The sequence below is a fragment of the Salmo salar genome, chromosome 11, assembly GCF_965601325.2.
Source record: "Salmo salar chromosome 11, fSalSal1, whole genome shotgun sequence".
Classification (NCBI taxonomy): Eukaryota; Metazoa; Chordata; class Actinopteri; order Salmoniformes; family Salmonidae; genus Salmo; species Salmo salar.
In genome coordinates this window covers 14,594,155-14,612,861 of record NC_138301.1, presented here as the reverse complement: position 1 = coordinate 14,612,861, position 18,707 = coordinate 14,594,155, and positions in this window count along the sequence as shown.

The window sequence follows — 18,707 nt, the reverse complement described above, 5'->3', positions numbered from 1 at the left end:
TGCCCACAAATGTTCTATAGGATTGAAGTCAGGGCTTTGTGATGGCCACTCCAATAACTTGACTTTGTTGTCCTTAAGCCATTTTGCCACAACTTTGGAAGTATGCTTGGGGTCATTGTTCATTTGGAAGACCCAATTGCTACCAAGCTTTAACTTCCTGACTGATGTCTTGAGATGTTGCTTCAATTTATCCACATCATTTTCCTGCCTCATGATGCCATCTATTTTGTGAAGTGCACCAGTCTCTCCTGCAGCAAAGCACCCCTACAACATGATGCTGCCGGCTCCGTGCTTCACGGTTGGGATGGTGTTCTTCGGCTTGCAAGCCTCCCCCTTTTTCCTCCAAACATAACGATGGTCATTATGGTCAAACAGTTCTATTTTTGTTTCATCAGACCAGAGAAAATTTCTCCAAAAAGTAAGATTTTTTGATCCCATGTGCAGTTGCAAACCGTAGACTGGCTTTTTTATGGCGGTTTTGGAGCAGTGGTTTCTTCCTTGCTGAGCGGCCTTTCAGGTTATGTCGATATAGGACTCGTTTTACTGTGGCTATAGATACTTTTGTTCCTGTTCCCTCCAGCATCTTCACAAGGTCCTTTGCTGTTGTTCTGAGAATGATTTGCACTTTTCGCACCAAAGTACGTTCATCTCTAGGAGACAAAACACGTCTCCTTCCTGAGTGGTATGACGGCTGTGTGGTCCCATGGTGTTTATACTTGCATACTATTGTTCGTACAGGTGAACGTGGTATCTTCAGGCATTTGGAAATTGCTCCCAAGGATGAACCAGACCTGTGGAGATCTCCAATGTTTTTTCTGAGGTCTTGGCGGATTTCTTTTTATTTTCCCATGATGTCAAGCAAAGAGGCACTGAGTTTGAAGGTAGGCCTTGAAATACATCCACAGGTACACCTCCAATTGACTCAAATTATGTCAATTGTTCTCTCTGATGTCAACTGTTCTCTCTGATACCGCACGGCAAGCGGTACCGGAGTGCCAAGTCTAGGTCCAAGAGGCTTCTAAACAGCTTCTTCCACCAAGCCATAAGACTCCTGAACATCTAATCAAATGGTTACCCCCCTTTTACACTGCTGCAGTGCTTTGGGAAAGTGGGTGTGCTTATATCCTGCCTGTTTGGCCCTGTCTGGGGGTATCATCGGATGGGGCCACAGTGTCTCTTTCTTTCTTTCTTTCTTTCTTTCTTTCTTTCTTTCTTTCTTTCTTTCTTTCTTTCTTTCTTTCTTTCTTTCTTTCTTTCTTTCTTTCTTTCTCTCTCTCTCTCTCTGGGGACCTGAGCCCTAGGACCATGCCTCAGGACTACCTGGCATGATGACTCCTTGCTCTCCCTAGTCCACCTGGCCGTGCTGCTGCTCCAGTTTCAACTGTTCTACCTGCGGCTATGGAACCCTGACCTGTTCACCGGGCATGCTACCTGTCCCAGACCTGCTGTTTTCAACTCTCTAGAGACAGCAGGAGCGGTAGAGATACTCTCAATGATCGGCTATGAAAAGCCAACTGACATTTAATCCTGAGGTGCTGACCTGTTGCACCCTCGACAACCACTGTGATTATTATTGCTTGACCATGCTGGTCATTTATTCTCTCTAGGTTTCTTCCTAGGTTTTAGTCTTTCTAGGGAGTTTTTCCTAGCCACCGTGCTTCTACACCTGCATTGCTTGCTGTTTGGGGTTTTAGGCTGGGTTTCTGTACAGCACTTTGAGATATCAGCTGATCTAAGAAGGGCTATATAAATTAATTTGATTTGATTTGATTTGCTACTCTCTGATGTTAACATGTATGCATAGTCACTTTAATAACTCTACCTACATGTACATATTACCTCAACTAACCGTTTCACCCGCTCATTGACTCTGTACCGGTAACCCCGGTACAGTGACTCTGTACCGGTAACCCACGTACAGTTATTTTACTGATGCTCTTTAATTACTTTTTACTTTTTTTTCTTATTCTAATCCGTATTTTTTTTTAAACTGCATTGTTATTTAGGGGCTCGTAAGTAAGAATTTCACTGTAGGGTCTACACCTGTTGTATATGGTGCGTGTGACTAATAACATTTGATTTGATTCTAAATGTTTCCAGTAATTTAAATGTACACTGCTCCAAAAAATTAAGGGAACACTAAAATAACACATCCTAGATCTGAATGAATGAAATAATCTTATTAAATACTTTTTTCTTTACATTGTTGAATGTGCTGACAACAAAATCACACACAAATAATCAATGGAAATCCAATTTATCAACCCATGGAGGTCTGGATTTGGTGTCACACTCAAAATTAAAGTGGAAAACCACACTACAGGCTGATCCAACTTTGATGTAATGTCCTTAAAACAAGTCAAAATGAGGCTCAGTAGTGTGTGTGGCCTCCACGTGCCTGTATGACCTCCCTACAACGCCTGGGCATGCTCCTGATGAGGTGGCGGATGGTCTTCTGAGGGATCTCCTCCCAGACCTGGACTAAAGCATCCGCCAACTCCTGGACAGTCTGTGGTGCAATGTGGCGTTGGTGGATGGAGCGAGACATGATGTCCCAGATGTGCTCAATTCGATTCAGGTCTGGGGAACGGGCGGGCCAGTCCATAGCATCAATGCCTTCCTCTTTCAGGAACTGCTGACACACTCCAGCCACATGAGGTCTAGCATTGTCTTGCATTAGGAGGAACCCAGGGCCAACCGCACCAGCATATGGTCACACAAGGGGTCTGAGGATCTCATCTCGGTACCTAATGGCAGTCAGGCTACCTCTGGCAAGCACATGGAGGGCTGTGCGGCCCCCCAAAGAAATGCCATCCCACACCATGACTGACCCACCGCCAAACCGGTCATGCTGGAGGATGTTGCAGGCAGCAGAACGTTCTCCACGGCGTCTTCAGACTCTGTCACGTCTGTCACGTGCTCAGTGTGAACCTGTTTTCATCTGTGAAGAGCACCTTGCCCCAGTGGCGAATTTGCCAATCTTGGTGTTCTCTGGCAAATGCCAAACGTCCTGCACGGTGTTGGGCTGTAAGCACAACCCCCACCTGTGGACGTCGGGCCCTCATACCACCCTCATGGAGTCTGTTTCTGACCGTTTGAGCAGACACATGCACATTTGTGGCCTGCTGGAGGTCATTTTGCAGCGCTCTGGCAGTGCTTCTCCTGCTCCTCCTTGCACAAAGGCGGAGGTAGCGGTCCTGCTGCTGGGTTGTTGCCCTCCTACGGCCTCCTCCACCACTCCTGATGTACTGGCCTGTCTCCTGGTAGCGCCTCCATGCTCTGGACAGTACGCTGACAGACACAGCAAACCTTCTTGCCACAGCTCGCATTGATGTGCCATCCTGGATGAGCTGCACTACCTGAGCCACTTGTGTGGGTTGTAGACTCTGTCTCATGCTACCACTAGAGTGAAAGCACCGCCAGCATTCAAAAGTGACCAAAAACATCAGCCAGAAAGCATAGGAACTGAGAAGTGGTCTGTAGAACCACTCGTTTATTGGGGGTGTCTTGCTAATTGCCTATAATTTCCACCTGTTGTCTATTCCATTTGCACAACAGCATGTGATATTTATTGTCAATCAGTGTTGCTTCCTAAGTGGACAGTTTGATTTCACAGAAGTGTGATTGACTTGGAGTTACATTGTGTTGTTTGTGTTCCCTTTATTTTTTTGAGCAGTATATTTTTCTTTCTAAAATATAACCTAGTGACTGACACCATGGAGAATGAAGAGAGTCCCCAGCTGACAGCCCAGCCCAACAAGGAGACAGTCCCTGGTTCCTATCATCAAGAACCATGTGAAGCGTCAGAGTATGGTCGTCAGTGATGAGTGGAGATTATATGCCATTCTCTCACAGTAGAGCTACAGGCATGTGAAGGTCAACCACAGTCAGAATTATATAGACCCGCGTACAGGTCTACACACTCAGAATATCAAGAGGGCGTGGCAGATTTACAAGAAGGAAGGGTGGTGTCTGCATGGAAACTGATCAGAGAAGACCCTAAAGACTCAACTCTGCTTTATAGAGTGGACATACTAGTTGGGCTGGAGACACAAACATGGAGACCTTGGTAGACTTTTTTCAAGGATGTAAGGAATGTGTGTTGGTCGAATTTAACTACCTTGGTGCTGCAATGTCTCTCTCTCACTCACTCGCTCCTTGGGCAACGTCCCGACTTGCACTGGCAGCCTTTAGGCATTAGACCAAAAATTTTTGATAGACAATGTTGTGATTTTTGTTGATTAAAGATATTGATTTAAACATTAAACCTTTGATTAAGCAAATTGATTGTTTGTTTGTTTCCCTCTTGATTCATTTCCCCAGGTGCTCCAGATTCAAAAGTTATTTTCCGTCATCCCAACAACAGTTGCAAATTTGGATGTGTTGAGTGACTGTTGCATATTAACTTAATTAAGCAGACTTTCACTTTTTTTTTACTAGAGTGTTAGTGAATTCACTTAACAAACTCATTGGTTGATACATATTTGAATGTGACGTATACAGTAAATGTGAAATTTCTGTTTTTTTATTCTTAATGCATTTTCTAAAATTTCTACAAACCTGTTTTTGCTTTTTAATTATGGGGTATTGTGTGTTGAATGATGAGGAAAATAAACATTTAATCAATTTTAGAATAAGGCTGTAACTTAAAAAATGAGGAAAAGTGAAGGGGTCTGAATACTTTCCCGAATGCACTGTGTAGTCTGTAAACCATCAATACTCAACTTGTGTTTTCATTTTATTTGGATACACTCTTAGAGAAAAGGGTTCCAAAAGGGTTCCAAGTAGAACCCTTTTTGGTTCCAGGTAGAACTCTTTTGTGTTCCATGTAGAACCCTCTGTGGAAATGGTTCTACATTGAACTCAAAAGGGTTAAACTTGGAACCAGAAGGGTTCTACCTGGAACCAAAATGGGTTCTTCAAAGGGTTTTCCTATTGGGACAGCCGAAGAACCCTTTAAGGTTCTAGAGAGCACCTTTTTTGATAAGAGTGTAGTCCCAAAGCATATGTATAGATAGTTACTAGAATGGTCTGCCTACCCATGTGAGAGACGCAGACTCGGTCTCAACCTTTAAGTCTTTATTGAAGACTCTCTTCAGTAGGTCCTATGATTGAGTGAAGTCTGGCCCAGGAGTGTGAAGGTGAACGGAAAGGCACTGGAGCAACAAACCGCCCTTGCTGTCTCTACCTGGCCGGTTCCCCTCTCTCCACTGGGATTCTCTGCCTCTAACCCTATTACAGGGGCTGAGTCACTGGCTTACTGGTGCTTTCCATGCCGTCCCTAGGAGGGGTGCATCACTTGAGTGGGTTGAGTCACTGATGTGGTCTTCCTGTCTGGGTTGGCGCCCCCCCTTGGGTTGTGTCGTGGCGGAGATCTTTGTGGGCTATACTTGGCCTTGTCTCAGTATGGTAAGTTGGTGGTTGAAGATATCCCTCTAGTGGTGTGGGGGCTGTGCTTTGGCAAAGTGGGTGGGGTTATATCCTGCCTGTTTGGCCCTGTCCGGGGCTATCATCGGATGGGGCCACAGTGTCTCCTGACTCCTCCTGTCTCAGCCTCCAGTATTTATGCTGCAGTAGTTTATGTGTCGGGGGGCTAGGGTCTGTCTGTTATATCTGGAGTATTTCTCCTGTCTTATCCAGTGTCCTGTGTGAATTTAAGTATGCTCTCTCTAATTCTCTCTTTCTCTCTTTCTTTCTTTCTTTCTTTCTCTCTCTCGGAGGACCTGAGCCCTAGGACCATGCCTCAGGACTACCTGGCATGATGACTCCTTGCTGTCCCCAGTCTACCTGGCCGTGCTGCTGCTCCAGTTTCAACTGTTCTGCCTGCGGCTATGGAACCCTGACTGTTCACCGGACATGCTACCTGTCCCAGACCTGCTGTTTATAGCTCTCTAGAGACAGCAGGAGCGGTAGAGATACTCTCAATGATCGGCTATGAAAAGCCAACTGACATTTACTCCTGAGGTGCTGACCTGTTGCACCCTCGACAACTACTGTGATTATTATTATTTGACCATGCTGGTCATTTATGAACATTTGAACATCTTGGCCACGTTCTGTTATAATCTCCACCCGGCACAGCCAGAAGAGGACTGGCCACCCCTCATAGCCTGGTTTCTCTCTAGGTTTCTTCCTAGGTTTTGGCCTTTCTAGGGAGTTTTTCCTAGCCACCGTGCTTCTACACCTGCATTGCATGCTGTTTGGGGTTTTAGGCTGGGTTTCTGTACAGCACTTTGAGATATCAGCTGATCTAAGAAGGGCTATATAAATTAATTTGATTTGATTTTTGATTTGATTTGTTGAAATGCTACTGATAGTCTACAGATAGATTTATTCATAAGTTAAATGTTTATAACAGCATACAATCTCTTCATAAACATGCATTACATAGCAAGACCAAAATGTAATTTAATAGGAAGGTACATTGGGGAAACAATTTTAATTGCAGTGAAATCTGTAGCCTATCATTAGTATGGTGAGTATGGTGAGCCTAGCTAATTCAAATTTAATTTTTCTCCCCTATTTAACATTTCAAGTCAGAATATAAATTGACAACAGATTAACTATTTAGAATACAACATAGTGACAGATGGTCCCCTTCTGGGCCTTCATCTGTTTCTTTCTTGTGAAGTGAAAAACGTGATTTTCCTGTGTTTTATATATATTTCCACACCATGAGGTTGGAATAATACTGTGAAATTCTGAAAAGAATGATAACACCATTTTAGTGTAAGAGCTATTTGTAAAGATCACATTAAATGTTTGCCTGTTTTGGTGGTATGGAGTATTGGTGACATCACCAGGCAGTGACTGGTTAATAGACTAATAAAAAATGGAGTTTCAAACCTCTGCCAATAACAGCTAGTTTTTAGTTTTCCCCTCCCCACTCAGACTACTCCCAGACAAACCTAGCAACATTTTTGCCTAAGAAATTGCTCTTGGTAAGAAGCTATTTTGGATTATTTTGGGCCATTTTAATTGAAAACAATCACAGTAAGGTACTTAATTATGACCCAGAAAATATTTGATATTTAGATAAAATATCCTTTAAGCAAATATCCTTTAGGCCTTTAAGCATTTTTCCATCGTGGACTCTGATACCTTATGGAAATGTGGGAGAAAAGAGGAATGTATAAAAATGTAACATAGACACTACATCAATACCGTACTTCTACTATCACCCTTATCATGATTTCTAAAATGTAGGCTTTTGCTTAGCTAGCTAGCTAGTTATGTTATCCACTGCTGGCTAATAATAATATCAACAACAACAATAATAATTACAATAATAGTGCTTACTTGCTAACACAAATACCACAGATGAAAGGGGTTAGCTAGCTGGTTATCATAATATTAGCTAGCTAATGTTAACTAGTAGTCTTGACATTTTAAAGGAAACATTGATGTTAGTGTGCTGACAAAGGATGTTACCTAGCTAAATTACTAGCTACCTAGCTAGAGACTGTAGCTATGGTAGCGTGCTAATCCAAAAAGATAAACACATTGCATGGAAACTCTGTCATGGCGATGTGAGCTAGGTACCTAAAATATTTTCTATCTAGTGAGGCTAACTAGCTAGCAAAATGTACATAGCTAGTTAGTTAGCAAGGCAGCTAGCTACCTTGCGTGCTAAATTGTTCAACATTATTTCTGTATTCAAGAAGACGTTTTAGGTTTCATCAGGGCGAGAGGGTGTGTTCACTCCACTCCAAATCTGTCCATGTTAAGCAGATCATAAATTATTAAGCAAGTGAGGAGTTTTTGCATAAGAGAGCGTGAAATTTAGTCAAGGTATAAAGTTTCGTAATGCTTAGGTTGTTACAAGTGTACTGATATAAGTGTGATGCACGTGAAATCCTGGCAACTTTGAGAAAAAACTCTTTATATCGGAGTTGTCCCTGTTGAAATTCAAGACATCTATACATATTAATGAGGCGAGCATAGCATCTCACTCTCCAATGAATACAGGTGGTTGACGTGAACCTACTCATCGAATATTCAGAAAAGTATTCAAATAACAATGTATCCACCAATCCAAAGAGAGAAATAGGTGGGAGCTTGACAGCAGGTAGGCAGCCGCCTCCCTGTGCTAGTGGTGGCTGTTGAACAATCTAATGGCCTTGAGATAGAAGCTGTTTTTCAATCTCTCTGTCCCAGCTTTGATGCATCTGTACTGACCTTGCCTTCTGGATGGAAACGGGGTGAACAGGCAGTGGCTCGGGTGGTTATTGTCCTTGATGATCTTTTTTGCCTTCCTGTGACATCGGGTGTTGTAGGTGTGCTGGAGGGCAGGTAGTTTGCCCCCGGTGATGCGTTGTGCAGACCGCACCACCCTCTGGAGAGCCTTGCAGTTGTGGGCGGTGCAGTTGCCGTACCAGGCGATGATACAGCCCGACAGCATGCTCTCAATTGTGCACCACATTCTTTCAGCCTCCTGAGGTTGAAGAGGCACTGTTGCTCCTTCTGCACCACACTAACTGTGTGTTCAGTTTGTCAGTGATATGAACACAGAGGAACATAAAACTTTCCTCCTTCTCCACTGCCAACTCTAGGACCAAAAGGCTTCTCAATAGTTTTTATCCCCAAGCCATAAGACTCCTGAACAGGAAATCAAATGGCTACCCGGACTATATGCATTGTGTGCCCCCCCACCCCTCTTTTACGCTGCTGCTTCTCTGTTTATCATACAGTTGAAGTCGGAAGTTTACATACACCTCAGCCAAATACATTTAAACTAAGCTAAACTAAGTTTTTGACAATTCCTGACATTTAATCGTAATAAAAATTCCCTGTCTTAGGTCAGTTAGGATCACCACTTTATTTTAAGAATGTGAAATGCCAGAATAATAGTAGAGAGAATTATTTATTTCAGCTTTTTTTTCTTTCATCACATTCCCACTGGGTCAGAAGTTTACATACACTCAATTAGTATTTGGTAGCATTGCCTTTAAATTGTTTAACTTGGGTCAAACATATCGGGTAGCCTTCCACAAGCTTCCCACAATAAGTTGGGTGAATTTTGGTCCCATCCTCCTGACAGAGCTGGTGTAACTGAGTCAGGTTTGTAGGCCACCTTGCTCGCACACACTTTTTCAGTTCTGCCCACAAATTTTCAATGGGATTGAGGTCAGGGCTTTGTGATGGCCACTCCGATACCTTGACTTTGTTGTCTTTAAGCCATTTTGCCACAACTTTGGAAGTATGCTTGGGGTCATTGTCCATTTGAAAGACCCATTTGCAACCAAGCTTTAACTTCCTGACTGATGTCTTGAGATGTTGCTTCAGTATATCCACATAATTTTCCTGCCTCATGATGACATTTATTTTGTGAAGTGCACCAGTCCATCTTGCAGCAAAGCACCCCCACAACATGATGCTGCCACCCCCGTGCTTCACGGTTGGGATGGTGTTCTTCGTCTTGCAAGTGTCCCCCTTTTTCCTCCAAACATAGCGATGGTCATTATGGCCAAACAGTTCTATTTTTGTTTCATCAGACCAGAGGACATTTCTCCAAAAAGTACGATCTTTGTACCCATGTGCAGTTGCAAACCGTAGTCTGTCTTATTTATGGTGGTTTTGGAGCAGTGGCTTCTTCCTTGCTGAGCAGCCTTTCAGGTTATTTCGACATAGAACTCGTTTTACTGTGGCTATAGATACTTTTGCACCTGTTTCTTCCAGCAACTTCACAAGGTCCTTTTCTGTTGTTCTGGGATTGATTTGCACTTTTCGCACCAAAGTATGTTAATCTCTAGGAGACAGAACACATCACCTTCCTGAGTGGTATGACAGCTGCGTGGTCCCATGGTGTTTATACTTACGTACTATTGTTTGTACAGATGAACGTGGTACCTTCAGGTGTTTGGAAATTGAATAAACCAGACTTTTGGAGGTCTACAATTTAGATTTTTCCATGATTTCAAGCAAAGAGGCACTGAGTTTGAAGGTAGGCCTTGAAATACATCCACAGATACACCTCCAATGGACTCCAATGATGCCAATTAGCCTATCAGAAGCTTCTAAAGCATGACATCTTTTTATGGATTTTTCCAAGCTGTTTAATGGCACAGTCAACTTAGTATATGTAAACTTCTGACCCACTGGAGTTGTGATACAGTGAGTTATAAGTGAAAAAAATCTGTCTGTTAACAATTGTTGGAAAAACTACTCGTGTCATGCACACAGTAGATGTCCTAACCGACTTTCCAAAACTATAGTTTATTAACAAGAAGTTTGTGGAGTGGTTGAAAAACAAGTTTTAATGAATCCAACCTAAGTTTATGTAAACTTTCGACTTCAACTGTACATGTACATACTACCTCAATCAGCCTGACTAACTGGTGCCTGTATATAGACTCGCTACTGTATATAGCCTCGCTACTGTTTTTTGTCACTGTCTTTTTTACTGTTGTTTTTATTTCTTTACTTATCTATTGTTCACCTTTTGTTTTCTTAAAAATTGCACTGTTGGTTAGATCCTGTAAGTAAGCATTTCACTGTTGTATTTGGCACACGTGACAAATAAACATTGATTTGATTTGCTTTCCCGTCGATGTGGATAGGGGGGTGCTCCCTTTGCTGTTTCCTGAAGTCCACGATCATCTCTTTTGTTTTGCTGACATTGAGTGAGAGGTTATTTTCCTGACACCACATTCCGAGAGCCCTCACCTCCTCCCTGTAGGTTGTCTCGTTGTTGTTGGTAATCAAGCCTACCACTGTTGTGTCCTCTGCAAACTTGATGATTGAGTTGGATACGTGCATGGCCACGCAGTCGTGGGTGAACAGAGAGTACAGGAGGGGGCTGAGAACACACCCTTGTGGGGCCCCAGTGTTGAGGATCAGAGGAGTGGAGATGTTGTTTCCTACCTTCACCACCAGCAGGAAGTCCAGGACCCAGTTGCACAGTGCATGGTCTCAAGCTTAATGATGAGTTTGGAGGGTACTATGGTGTTGAATGCTGAGCTGTAGTCAATGAACAGCATTCTTACATAGGTATTATTCTTGTCCAGATGGGATAGGGTAGTGTGCAGTGTGATGGCGATTGCATTGTCTGTGGACCTATTGGGGCGGTAAGCAAATTGAAGTGGGTCTAGGGTGACAGGTTGCCATCAATACATTTCCATCAATAAATCAGGGCACTCTGTTCACAACATTGACATCAGCAAACCACTCGCCCACACAACGCCATACATGTGGTCTGCGGTTGTGAGGCCGGTTGGACGTACTGCCAAAATCTCTAAAACGGCGTTGGAGGCGGCTTATGGTAGATAAATGAACAAATGGCAACAACTCTGGTGGACATTCCTGCAGTCAGCATGCCAATTGCACACTCCATAAAAACATCTGTGGCATTGTGCTGTGTGACAAAACCACACATTTTAGAGTGGCCTATTATTGTCCCCAGCACAAGGTGCATCTGTGTAATGATCATGCTGTTAATCTGCTACTTAATATGCAACACCTGTCAGGTGGATGGATTATCTTGGCAAAGGAGAAATTCTCACTAACCAGGATTAAACAAATTTGTGCACACATTTTAGAGAAATAAGCTTTTTGTGCATATTTTCTGGGATCTTTTATTTCAGCTCATGAAATATGGGACCAACACTTTACATGTTGTGTTTATGTTTTAGTTCAGTGTAGCTAGCTGAGCAATGTGATAAATCATCCAGCAGAACTTCTGTATCCAAAAGTGAAACAAATTGCATAGAGAATTTACATTCTCCTCTGTTAACAATTTGACCTTGTCAACAACGTTTCTTTCAGACAATCTCTTCTGTCTGGCCTTTGCACACTTTTCCTAGCTACCTCCATCCTGATTCTTCACGACACGCTCTCACATGATGTCAGTGTCAACACACATTTCTGGTTATTCCACAAAACAAGTAAACTGTTGGTTGTTGTTATGTGATCATCATAGAAATGATTTTTAATTAAAACACTTTTGTTATCTGTACATCTGTACAACTAAAACGTATATGCATTTTGTTTTTATAGTTAATTTTTTGTACTAATTTGGATATCAGATTACCTTTCAAATGGCGGTCATTTGTGACCTGCATAATCTCCCAGCACTAGACTCAAGTCTGCCATCTCAGATAAGTTCATGACTCCCACCAGTGCTAACCTGCAGAGATGCAGGGAAAAGGCCCCAGTTCTCCACCCAGTAGACCAGAGGGCATTCATAGGAACCAGTCAAATCCTAATAGCACTATCCCACCGGGCACAGACGTAAATTCAATTTCTATTCCACGTTTGTTCGACGTCATTTCCTTGAAATTATGTGGAAACAATGTTGATTCAACCAGTGTGTGCTCAGTGGGATGTTTGGTTGCAGCGATGTGTGACTCGACTGTAATGCTGTAATGGTCAATACTGACCTGGGAACAAAGACTCCACTGTAACAAGGCTGGCAATCATCCTGATCACAAATAGTCTGCCAGGGAGGCCACAAGTCCTTGGCATTAGTGTGTTTCTTGTCTGGGTAGCTGTCTGCCTTCCCAGCAGCAGCATCCAATACTTAACTCAATGCCTCCCTTTCCTTTTTTTTCTCTTCAGATGTCCCCTCAGGAAGAGAAGACACAGCGATGAGACATGTCTTTTTAAGACACTTCCAACTGTGCAGAGGCCACCATGCTGACCACAGCCAGTACATTCACTGCCGTCACCTTGTGTCACATCACTCCTCAAATGATCCACATTGAGGGACATTAACCCGGTCAAAAAGGGGAGAGAAAAGTCACCGGACGCGGTATAGGGACGCTGACGTGATGGGCCCTGGCACTTTGATGTGGAGGAAAAGCTTGTTTTGATCATCTCGAGTCACCATGAGGACAGGGCATCTCAAATAGAGATAGAGGGGTTCCTTCAAGATGGGGCTTGACGGACAGGCGATCTAAACGTGGCCTTCTGGGAGCTGCGGGCGTAAACCTACCCCACGCTGGGAGGTGTACCTTTACATCTGAGGCCCAGAGTGATGAATGTTTTGATATGCACAGAGTCAAATGAGATCATGTGTGGATGTGGAATTAAAACGAACAAGGAGCTGTAAGTTCAGAGGAGTGGAGAGGGGAAAAAGAGAGGCTTCAAGTCAAACTGGATTATATTAATTAACTAAGGCTAGTCTCTTATGGGCTGTGTGCCACTGTGTTCTGTCTTCACTATGATGAAGGGGAGGTATTCCAGTGCTTTGGATGGGGTAGGATGAATAGTGCTTAGGGCTTGGAGGGAGTGAGACACTAGAGTTTTAACATAAAGCTGGGGTGCAATGGTAAGGGTATATGTGTGTACGTGCGTGTGTGTGTCAGTATGTCTGTGTCTGTGTGGGGGTGTAGGTCAGCAGTGGAGAGTCCCAGGGGGGCCATTACCAGGCTCTCTGCTGCCTGGTGACATCCATTTGGATGGGCGCGCCTCGGGCTGGGCTAACCCTCACAGATCCACTCTCTCCTGTAGTCAATAAAAGCCCATCCCAAATGCAGGGGGATCAGCCTACAAGGGACGGCTTTATTCAGAGGGGAATTTGGAGCCTAACATTACGATCAGGGTGTAAATTAAGACAAATAATAGCTATAATGCCACATTGCCCCGGTTCTCAAGATCTCAAGACTATCTCTGTCTACTGTTTGTGGATCAGCTCCGTCTGGGTTTTTTCTCCACACTGAGATTTGGTGTACTGTATGACGTGTCACCCCTCTCTCTGTGCATGTCCCAAACACGTTCCATGTAGCGATGATAGAGCCTGAATGCTCCATGGCTCATTTAAGGTAATTCTGGGAGAATGGGACCTGAATAAGCTTTTATCTCTCTTGTAAGGGGTCTGTGCAGTGCAGCCATGTTGTCATGTTAACTCACACACACCTTCTTCATTTACATACCCAGATGGGTTTTCACACCCTGGTTCAGGGGATGACACATAACTGGTGTGAATATGTTTTTGGCAGGAAGGGTTTGAGAGGGGACCGACATTGAAAGCACTTCTCCAAGGGACAAGGGGATAAGGTTTTGAATAGGTTCCTTAGCTAATTTGATTACAGTAGCTATCCTCACTGTACTAGCCCACGTCAAAACCCAAATATATTTTTGCTTCTTTGTGATATTAGTAATAATGACTCACAACGTATATCATCATTATCTCAATCACATAAAAAAGGTTTCTATAAAACTAGGCCTATGCAAACTCCCAGTTAAAGGGCGACTGCACTGCCTGATTTGTCCTTGTTTTTCACCAATGCTCATTAAAGGAAAATTTGCATTTTGGTATTTGTTTTGTCCATTGTTCATGTAGTCCCAAAATGTTTTGAATATCAGCGATCACGTTTTCTAGATGTATACAGTAACTTTCAAAATACAGAAATACAGCCGGTATGATGCATTTTCCATCATATGATGCTGCATTTTGCATTAGGAAATGCTAGCGGCCTTTAGGAAACGCTAACGATTATGACAGAATGGAAATGAGAGTTGTGTTGAAGGTATGGTTTGATGTGGGTGTTTCCTGAGTGTGTCTTTACCATTCAATCACAAAAAACAAGGGCAGTAGTGAGTACAGCGAGGTAAGCTAAGCTAGCTTTGCTATGGAGAGAACAAAGTGTTGAAGTTGAGAACTTCTCCCCTCCTGACTGACTCGCCATCTCAAGATGGTCAATTAATTCAGTTCTATGTGTAGGTTAAAGCCTGCATGAACAAGAGGAATACGTATGTAAGAATGCTGTTCATTGACTTCAGCTCAGCATTCAACAACACAGTACCCTCCAAGTTCATCATTAATCTCGGGGCCCTGGGTCTGTACCCTGCCCTGTGCAACAAGGTCCTGGACTTCCTGACTGGCCGCCCCCAGGTGGTGAAGGTAGGCAACAACACCTCCACTTCGCTGATCCTCAACACAGGGGCCCCACAAGACTGCGTGGCCACACACGCCTCCAAATTTTATACAAGCACCTTTGAGCATCCTGTCGGTCTGTATCCCCGCCTGGTATGGTAACTGCACCGCCCGCAACCGCAGGGCTCTCCAGAGCGTGGTGCGGTCAGCCCAATACATCACCGGGGGCACATTGCCTGCCGTTAAGGACATTTACAGCACCTGGTGTCACAGGAAGGCCAAGAAGATCATCAAGGACCACAGCCACCCAAGCCACTGCCTGTTCACCCCGCTATCATGCAGAAGGCGAGTTCAGTACAGGTGCATCAAAGCTGGAACCGAGAGACTGAACAGTTTCTATCTCAAAGCCATCTAACTGTTAAATAGCCATTATACGGGTGTGACGGTCATGACATTTTGGCAGCCGGTGATTGTCAAGTGAATAACTTCCGGTCTCACAGTAATTGACCGTCAATTAACATAAACACATTTAGCATCTCCTGGATCCATGCATAGCCTACAAAAAACTGATGCAGACCTTTGGAATATCTACGTTTTAAAAAGTGTAATAAATCCATGTAATATAGCCAACACCATCACAATACATCCATTGTCTATTTTAAACAGGTCTAAAGAAACATGATATGAAGAAAATGAAGTCTATTTCAGAAGAACAGAATAGCATACTCTGGGTTGTCCTTATGTTAGGTCCTGATCTGGCTATGCCATATGGCTGTGTGCTACACTAGTTCATTTAGCAGACAAGATTTGCTTAGGATTCCGTGGCATTATTTTATATTATTTCATAGTATTAAGAATGCAATTGAATATAGCTCAATAAAATAGAAATGACATTTTCTCCAAACAATTTGAGAGAGTTCGCACATGCGATTAAATAAAAAATGTTCCTCATCAATCTACACACAATACCCCATCATGACAAAGCCAAAACAGGTTTTGGTTTTTGCTCTGACATGCACTAACAACTGTGCCTCATATAGACAGGTGTGTGCCTTTCCAAATCATGTCCAATCAATTGAATTGACCACAGCTGGACTCCAATCAATTTGCAAAAACATCTCAAGGATGATCAATGGAAACAGGATGCACCTGAGCTCAATTTTGAGCCTCATAGCAAAGGGTCTGAATACTTATGTAAATAAGGTGTTTCTGTTTTTTCATTTTTTAATAAATGTGCAAACATTTCTAAAAACCTGTTTTCACTTTGTCATTCTGGGGTATTGTGTGTAGATTGATGAGGATAAAAAGCACATCAAAGACAACAACCACCCGAGCCACGGCCTTTTCACCCAGCTACCATCCAGAAGGCGAGGTCAGTACAGGTGCATCAAAGCTGGGGCCGAGAAACTGAAAAACAGCTTCTATCTGAAGGCCATCAGACTGTTAAATAGCCATCACTAGCCAGCTACCACCCGGTTACTCAACCCTGCACCTTAGAGGCTGCTGCCCTATATACTTAGACACTAATAATGGACACTAGTCACTTTAATAATGTTTACATACTGCTTTACTCATTTCATATCTATATACTATATAGTACTGTATTCTATTCTACTGTATTTTAGACAATGCCACTCCGACATTGCTTGTCCTAATATTTATATATTACTTAATTCCATTATTTTACTTTTAGATTTGTGTGTATTGTTAGATATTACTGCACTGTTTGAGCTAGGAACAAGCATTTCGCTACACCTGCAATAACATCTGCTAAACGCGTGTGCAACCAATAAAATGTGATTTGAATTTGATTTGACCTAGCAAGCATAGCTTGGTGATGGCTGCAGCTGGCTGTCCTATCTAGCTGATGTTTCTCTGTCAAATCAGTTATGGCAAGATAGCAAGAGCCAGTGTCTACACCTTGCTACGCTAAGTAGCTTGCAACTTAGATTTAACGTTTCATCATGTAATGTGAATACATGTTACAGTGGAAACGGTATCAACTGAGAGTTGAATGCCCGGTCTTGAGTCAGCTCAGCTGTCCTACAACACAATATTCTATATGTTAGTTTTGCCTCGTCTCTTCTTATGTCCGCTGTTAGATCTTTCCTGGGACACAAATCCCAGAACTAATATCCCTACAGGTGTAGGTTACATGTGGATATTGCAAAAACATTACCCAGCTTGAGTGTAGATACATCAACAACAAAAAATTATGGATGTATTTGTGTTACAAAGACAAAAACGATTCTGCTGTAAATATCCTATTGGTGTGCTTATAAAAACAGCATGCCTACACTTTACCTAACAAATCAAGTCTCCAGAAGGGTGATGAAGTCCCTTCCGTTTATGTAATGTGTTAGAGGTAATGGAGATGTGCAGTCAGGTGCCAGGAGGGATGGAATGCATGACACTCCATCCTGGATGTGACAGTGTTTTTGCCTCATGGGTCCAGCAGTCAGAGTTCAATAACTGCAGGCAGGTGTGAGATGCAGGAGGATGGCACTTTTCTCATACTGAGTAGCCTACATAGAGTAATATGAGAAGAATGCAATTGCTGAACTTATGTAGGCATTCTAAACAGTGTTCTGATAACTTTCAAGTGTAACAGTTCCATGTAGAATAAACCATCCTTCACAAAAATACTATAGAAGCAGTGTTCTGCTAATATAACAAATGTGCAAATAATACACACCAATAGGTCCCCTTCTTTGTGAGGCATTGGAAAACCTTGCTGGTTTCAGTGGTTGAATCTGTGTTTGAAATTCACTGCTCAGCTGAAGGATCTTACAGATAGCTGTATGTGTGGGGTACAGAGATGAGGTAGTCATTCAAAAATCATGCACACAGAGTGAGTCCATGCAACTTATTATGTGACTTGTTAAGCACATTTTTACTCAGGAACTTATTTAGGCTTGCCATGAAAAAGGGGTTGAATATTTATTGACTCGAGACATTTCATTTTTTTTAATGTTTTATTCGTTTGTAAACATTTCTATAAACATAATTCCGCTTTTTGAGGTATTATGGGGTATTGTGTGTTAGTTCTGGGCGATATGGTCAAAATATAATTTCAAGATATTTAAAAAAATGTTGACGGTATGACGGTATATGACAGTATTTTTTGTTTTTTAAGTTCTAAATGTGCTTTATGAGTAGTGTGTGACCCTAGGTTAGCAACACATACAGTATCAGTCAAAAGGTTAGACACACCTACTCATTCAAGGGTTTTACTTTATTTTTACTGTTTTCTACATTGCAGAATATTAGTGAAGACATTAAAAACGTGAAATAACACATATGGAATCATGTAGTAACCAAAAAAGTGTTAAACAAATCAAAATATATTTTATGTTTTAGATTCTTCAAAATAGCCACCCTTTGCCTTGATGCCAACTTTGCACACTCTTGGCATTCTCTCAACCAGCTTCATGAGGTAGTCACATGGAATGCTTTTCCAGCGGTCTTAAAGGAGTTCCTACATATGCTGAGCACTTATTGGCTGCTTTTCCTTCACTCTGCGGTCCAACTCATCCCAAACCATCTCAATTGGGTTGAGGTCGGGTGATTGTGGAGGCCAGGTCATCTGATGCAGCACACCATCACTCTCCTTCTTGGTCAAATAGCTCAGCCTGGAGGTTTGTTTTGGGTCATTGTCCTTTTGAAAAACAAACTAAGCGCAAACCAGATGGGATGGCCGAATGCCTTGATTTCTAAATAAATCACTGACAGTGTCACCAGCAAAGCACCCCCCACACCACCACACCTCCTTGTCCATGCTTCACGGTGGGAACCACACATGCAGAGATCATCCATTCACCTATTCTGCGTCTCACAAAGACATGGCGGTTGGAACCAAAAATCTCAAATTTGGACTCATCAGACCAAAGTA